We start from the raw sequence: 6558 nt of genomic DNA, 5'->3' as shown, positions 1-6558 counted from the left end.
ACTTAAAATTTAGCATCTTTCTTTTACCCCCATATCTATCCTTGTTATATATCCTTTCCCTACCTACCATGTGTCAAGCCTATATTGAGATTGCAGTTGTGTGATTTGTCCAGCTTTGAGGTCAGAGTATGGTTGAAAACTCTTTGAGTCGCGATGGGGGTGGGGTGGGTTGTGAGTGTTTTAAATTACAAACAAAACCTTAAGTTCTCTCGGATCTTGACGTTGAAAAAGATAATTATAAGGTGGAACCTAACAAGTAAAAAGCAGGGTCTGGGTGTGGGACTGAAGGGTGGGAGTGGGTGGGAATAGTGTCCTTGTTTGATAGTTGATTCCAAAATCTCCTGAAATTAAGGACAGGATTGCTAAAACGTCTTTTTTTTGGAGGGGGGGGAGGATGAGGGAGGGATGCTTCTGAAATTTCTCAGCTGAGCTCCCTAACTCCAGAATTGACTGCATTGTAACAGGAAAAAGGGTACAGCTTGAGTGGGCTGGTGGCTAAAGTGACTGGGAGGTTCGAACCGGAGGCTTCCTGGCCCAGGCTTTCGGCAGCTTAGAAGCCCTCTGGAAGCCTACGGTACGCGGAGGAGGCTATGCCCCAGCCAGGCCAGAAGTTGTACATCAAGGACCCTACTCCCTCTTACGAGCGGACAGCTTTAGGAGCTAGGCACCGAGACAGCTTTCGGGGCCTTCTCTCCCTGAGGCCTCATCTCGGAATCAGATCTGAGCTTTGCAGGTCGGCCTGCAATACAGGCCTTCTCAGACACACCAGAGTCCTCCAACCAGTCACCAGAGGTGCCCCTACTAGCCAAGCGGCGTCGCGACCCTCTCTCGGTTGCCCCTCCCCTCCCCTTCTCTCTCCTCCCCGAAAGTCCCGGGGTGACTTCGCCCCTCCCCCTCTGCTCAGGGCCCCGCCCCCTCCTCGTAGGCTAACGAGTGTCCTCGCGTGTGGGTTTCTTTCCTCAGCGGGAGTGTGAGTGTGCTGCCCTCCCAACTCTGTCCCCCCAACCCCCCACCATTCTTTCTCTGCGGTTACAGCAAGCTCCAGTGTAACCCCTCCCCCTCTGAGTGGTGCCCTCCACAGCCCCGGGTTAATCGGTGCCTAAGGGCTTCCAGAAAGAAGGGAGGGGGCACTCCTGAATTCCCCCTGTTCCGGGCCTCCATCCCATCTATCGCCTTCACCCTCTCAGGCCTGGACACCCTTCGGGATTTCGTCCCTTTCTCCCCTCCCCCTCTTCTCCGGCTCCCACTCGCCCTCGGCCCCCTCCCCTCAGCGGGTCCTCCTCTTTCTCTCCCTCCCTCTCCCCTCCCCATCCCTTCCCCCCCACAATGCAGTTCGCGGCGCGGCGGACATGGCGGTGGAGTCCTGAGCTCGTCGTGTCCCGGCCTCCAGTGGCGGCGGCGGCGGTGGTAGCAGGAGGCGGAGGGGGAGAGGGAGCCATTGAAATGAGGAGGCGTCGCGCGCGTCTGTAGCTCGGCGGGCCTCGCAGGTACGGAGACTCCAGCAGCGGCGCCCGGGGCCGAGGGGGTGTGCTCGGGAAGGCCGGGCGGCCCCCTGTCCGCTCTCCTCAGGTACCGCGCCTCGCAGGTGTCGGGGGGCCTGGCCCAAGCGCGTCATAGACACCCCCATGGGCCTTGACACTTCTGTCTTTTCTGGATTAGGCTTCGGGTATCCCTTGGGAAGGTAATGACGAGGGAGGGACGGATGGCGGCCTGAGGAGGGCATTGGGGCGCTTTGGAGCTGAACTCTGAAAGGCTGTGGCTCCCGGCCGGGGGCCGAAACCTGTAGACCTGTAGATTTTGAGGCAATGGGATTTTTAGTTTAGGCAATTTCTTGGGTCCAGTACAATTCCCTCTCGTATGTGCCTTTTCTTTCACCCTTGCTTACAAATATCTATATACATAGCTCTGTATATAGAGAGAACATGTAAATATACAAACGTGCATAATATGTTTTCTTCTTCTGGTCTCATCCTTGTCTGGAGGAGAGAAGGCTTAGGTATCTCTGTGTGTGTGTGTTTCGTTTCTTGCCCCTTGCCTTTGGTCCCCCGCCCCCCAGTCGAATGGAGATACTGCGCGCTTTTGACGTGGGAAACTGTGAGATTTGTATTTGTAAACAGACAGCACTCCTAGAGCGTGTCGCACGCCTCCGCAAGAGGTTTTCTGATCCTTTTGGTATCCACATTGCAAAAGAATGAGCTATTTTGACCTGAAAGAAGCACATCAGCGGGATTTCTAGTTGTACCTGAATGGAGTGAATTGCTATTATTTTAACGTTAATTAGACATTTTCCCGTAGTCTCCAATCAGATGAATTATCTTGAACAAGGTCTTAGTTTCCTATATCGTTCGTTGTTTCTTCATTTTGATACAAAAGTAGCTTCCAACACATTTGACTTTCTGCACCCTTTTGTGATCTTAAATCAGTGTCCGGAAATGCAGTTTGATTTGTGTATTGTTGGCATGCGTTTAATAATTAGCTGTAGTGGATCAGATTACTTGTTTCCAAAGAGTTTTCACCAAGTCTTGTAGTATGCAAATGTGTAACACTTGGTAAAACTTAACGTATCTTGTTTTTGTTTGGAAAGTAATGGGAACTATTTTGCTAATTGGATAATTTCAACCGGGTATTATTATTTAGAAAGAATCCCATACCAAGAAGGTATTGAACTGTGAGATAGTTTAAGAAGAAAAGTCAAGGTTTTTTTTGGCCACTAGTAATCTACATGTTCTGTATATGAGTAAAATGAATGCCTGTATTTTCTGTAGGTTCACAACCCTTGTATGTCTCTTTCCTTGGAATTTTTGCTGCACTAACCTGCACCTTTACCACAGATTGGTGGTAATCTGTAAGGTTATGAGTTACTGATCTTAAACATTAGTTAAGATAGTTAATGAATTCACTGTGTCCATTGTGCTGTAGGAGTCCTGATGTGGTGCTGTGGGCTAATGCAGTGGACTGCAAAGTTGTTTGAACCACAAGGTTGGTGGTTCAAGCTACCAGCCGCTCCTTGGAAACCCTTTACAGGTTCTCTGTGGGTCAGCACCCACTCAACAGCATTTAACAACAACAGTGTACTGTAATGTTTTCATAAACAAACTTTAAAGATTATGTTCTAAAAACCAAACTTTTGAGAATATGCAGATTTTAAAGTTGTATTATACTTTAAAAATACTTATGACATCTAATATAATTTGGTGTGGTGCCGTGGGATATGCACTGGTCTGTGAACTACAAGGTTGGCAGTTCAAACCCACTCTACTACACCTAAGAAGAACAACAATATAAATAAAGGTACATTTTTAAAAGGAAGTGTTTTAGATTTATTTTTCTGCTGTTTACAGTGATTTTTTTCTGCATGTGTGTGTAAACTTTAGTGAAGTAATCCAGAAGCAGAAGTGGAAGCTATTGACGTATATTTAGCGTTTTAAGTCTAGCCAACATCTAAATACAAAAATGGAATTTAAAGCCTTCTCATTGCCTTAGGCCAAAGTGTAGTTCTGGTGTAGTGCTGTAGCACTGGGTTGATAGATAACCACAAGGTTGATGGTTCAAACCCACCAGCCATTCCTTGGAAACCCCATACAGGGTCACTGTGAGTCGGAACTGACTCAATGATACTTAACAACAAACTCGATGATACTTAACAACAACAGGCCAGTGTGCTAGTAATAACAATAATACAGAAATGTTTTATGCAAATAAGTTTAGTTAGTTTTGTAAATTGTGACTCAAATTTAGAATTACATATATTTTTAGTGAATCCGGCTAGAACAAGTCTACATTTTAACTTTTAAAATAAAATTTATTACTGTAATTATAAATATCTAATCAAGAAAAGGCCGTTTCAAGAGAATTTTTATTTTTCACAGCAGACTCATATTAGTAAGAGTAAGTAAGAAGTTATTTTGATCTCACAGTTAATCTTGACATATATTATAATGTTATTAAGTTCCATCCAGTCGATTCTGATTCATAGTGACCCTGTATAGGGTTTCTGAGGCTTTATGTCTTCGAGGGAGTAGAAAGTCTAATCTTTCTCCTGTGGAGCAACTGGTGGGCATGAACCATGGAACTTGTGGTTCACAGTCTGGTGCTTATCGTATGCAGCCACCGAGCTCTCGTGTAATTAGTTTGTTATTGTTGTTGTTATGTACTGTTGAGTAGGTTCTGACTGATAGCAACCCTGTATAGGGTTTCCAAGGAGCGTCTAGTGGGTTTGAACTGCCGACCTTGCAGTTCAAACTGAGCATGTGGTCCATTGCTTTATCCTATAGTGCCGCGTCCTGGTATGGAACTGTACGGTAAGCACCTTCTGATAACCAGAAGGTCAGCAGTTCAATCCTATCAACTGCTCCTGGGAAACCCTATACAGGATCACTATGATTGGGAACCAAACCAGTATTTAACAGTAGCAACCATTAATCTTGTGCATTCTTTATGGAATATCAAATCAGAGACTCCATAGAGAAAGATGTTTGGATTTATTCTCTGCAGAAAGTTTCTGGTTTCAAACAAACAGCATAAATAAAATTTACCTATATAATATTGATGCCATTAAATTTTGCCTGTCCTTTAAAAAATAAGCAGATCAATTTGTTGTTATAGACATCAATGAGGTGTGTTCCATTTTAAAATAAATTGTAAATGCTTGAATTCATAAAACGTTACAGGATTCATCTGAAGTCACTATTGTGTATAAATATGTTCTAAAAAAGAACAATTCTAGAAAGTTCTGAAAGACAAAGAAAAAAGACCTCAATATGGTTCAAAGCAGGATGTGTGGATTATTTTATCTTTTAGAATAAGAATTGCTTATACTGAAGTAAATGAACTCTCTAAAATCTAGAATCCTAGGTAATTGGATAATTTAGAAAAATGTTTAAAAACCAGAGTACCGTTCCCAAGTATTACCAAGTCCGAAAAAGGGGAAAAGGGATTATAAATTCAGAGTTCGGGGTTTTTTGGATTTTAATGTTTCATTGTGAATTATGTGATAGTTTACATGGGAGAACATTAGCTTTACATTCATCCTATTGTATATCGTTACATTGCCATGGTTACAATCCTGTCCGTGCATCATCAACCAGCCAAAGGGTGTACCCTGCAAGCCTGCCCCCTGCTCATCAGCACACAGCCCCTCACCCCTTTCTGGGTCTAGAGTACCCCAGCCATTCCATCTCTCCGTGTCATTGTCTCTGCCTCTATCTCTGGCATCACTGCTTATCTGGATAGGGCCCCACACTCCGCTCTTCTCCCTCGAATGTCCTGTCCTGCAAAGTCAACCACTCCCCTTCTTTTGCTACAAAAGGTCTACCTTTGCATTTCCAACCCTCACAGTCAATCCTGATAGCAGTTATTCACTATTGTGCTACATGAGTGCTGTTCCCATCTCCTTTCATCCACCCTGCCTAGTCAGATTGGATTCTACTCAGTGGAGATTCTAATTTCCTTCGTGTCCTCTGGATCTAGGCTTCCTCTTGTAAGATTGTAAGCCAGTCACTTCTTGCCTTTGTGGACCCCCCCCCCCCATTTTGGGTAGCCAGTGTCCAAGTTGCTTGTCCCTCCCTGTCTACCTTGTGTATTGAGGGAGTTCTGGTTTTTTGTTCCTTATGTGAGAGATTTAATTTATTTGGTGTGTTATGTTTCCAAATTGTTTTCATATCAATTATCTCGTTGTTGTTGTTGTCAAGTGCTGTTGAGTTGGTTGCTACTCATAGCGACCCTATATAGGGTTTCCAAGGAGCAGCTGGTGAGCTTGAACCGCCGACCTTGCAGTTCAAATGACTTTGCAGTCTGGCTCATTAACCCACAGCAGCGCACCTTGGATGCCCATAATTGTCATTTAAGGTTAAAGGTGTGGAAAGCAGGGACTAGCATTTATTTGAATACCTGTTTTGTTCTAGGTATACTGTGTTTTATTTGTCTCCCCTTCCCCTCTTGATTATTGTAAACCTGTTTTATAGATAAAAAATAAGTGACTTAACAAAAGTTATATAATTATTTGAAGATCATAGAATTGCAGAGAGTCAAAGCTGATGTATTTCTTCTTTTACAAGGGGTCTTCAGAAAGTGAGTGGAAAAGTGGAATTGAAAGATAATGGCATTTTCCATGAACTTTTGAAGACCCTCATACTTCGTTGTTTTTGTTAGTTAGGTGCCATCGAGTTGGTTCCAGTTTATAGTGATACCATGTACTGCCCGGTCCTGCACCATCCGCACAATTACTGCTTTGCCTGAACCCATTGTTGCAGCCACTGTATTAATTGATCTTGTTGGGAGTCTTCTTTTTTGTTTACCCTATAGTGAGGTTGGCCCAGGATCGGGCAGTGTTTCGTTCTGCTGTGCATAAGATCGCTGTGGGTTAGTACCGACTCAATGGCACCTAACAACAACAACATACTTTACCAAGCATGATGTCCTCCAGGGATTAATCCCTCATGATAACATGTCCAAAGAATGAGAGACAAGTCTTGCCATCCTCACTTCTAAGGGGCTATTGTGGCTGTTCTTCTTCCAAGACAGATTAATTTGTTTTTCAGGCAGTCCATGGTACTTTCA

At 44.2% G+C, this 6558-nt stretch overlaps 1 protein-coding gene across 2 annotated transcripts in view; it reads left to right on the top strand.

The window, feature by feature from the left end:
* The first annotated feature begins 1332 nt into the window (after positions 1-1332).
* Positions 1333-6558, top strand: part of ZCCHC11 (zinc finger, CCHC domain containing 11) — a 217543-nt gene continuing 212317 nt past the window's right edge. For both annotated transcript variants that reach the window (XM_006839775.1, XM_006839774.1), the window contains exon 1: positions 1333-1487. The gene's annotated coding sequence lies outside the window, so the exon portion shown is untranslated. The remainder of the gene's footprint in view (positions 1488-6558) is intronic.

The sequence above is a fragment of the Chrysochloris asiatica genome, unplaced genomic scaffold (assembly GCF_000296735.1).
Source record: "Chrysochloris asiatica unplaced genomic scaffold, ChrAsi1.0 scaffold00026, whole genome shotgun sequence".
Taxonomy (NCBI): Eukaryota; Metazoa; Chordata; class Mammalia; order Afrosoricida; family Chrysochloridae; genus Chrysochloris; species Chrysochloris asiatica.
The sequence above is the reverse complement of the archived record's forward strand: the minus strand, read 5'-3'. Positions and strand labels throughout refer to the sequence as shown.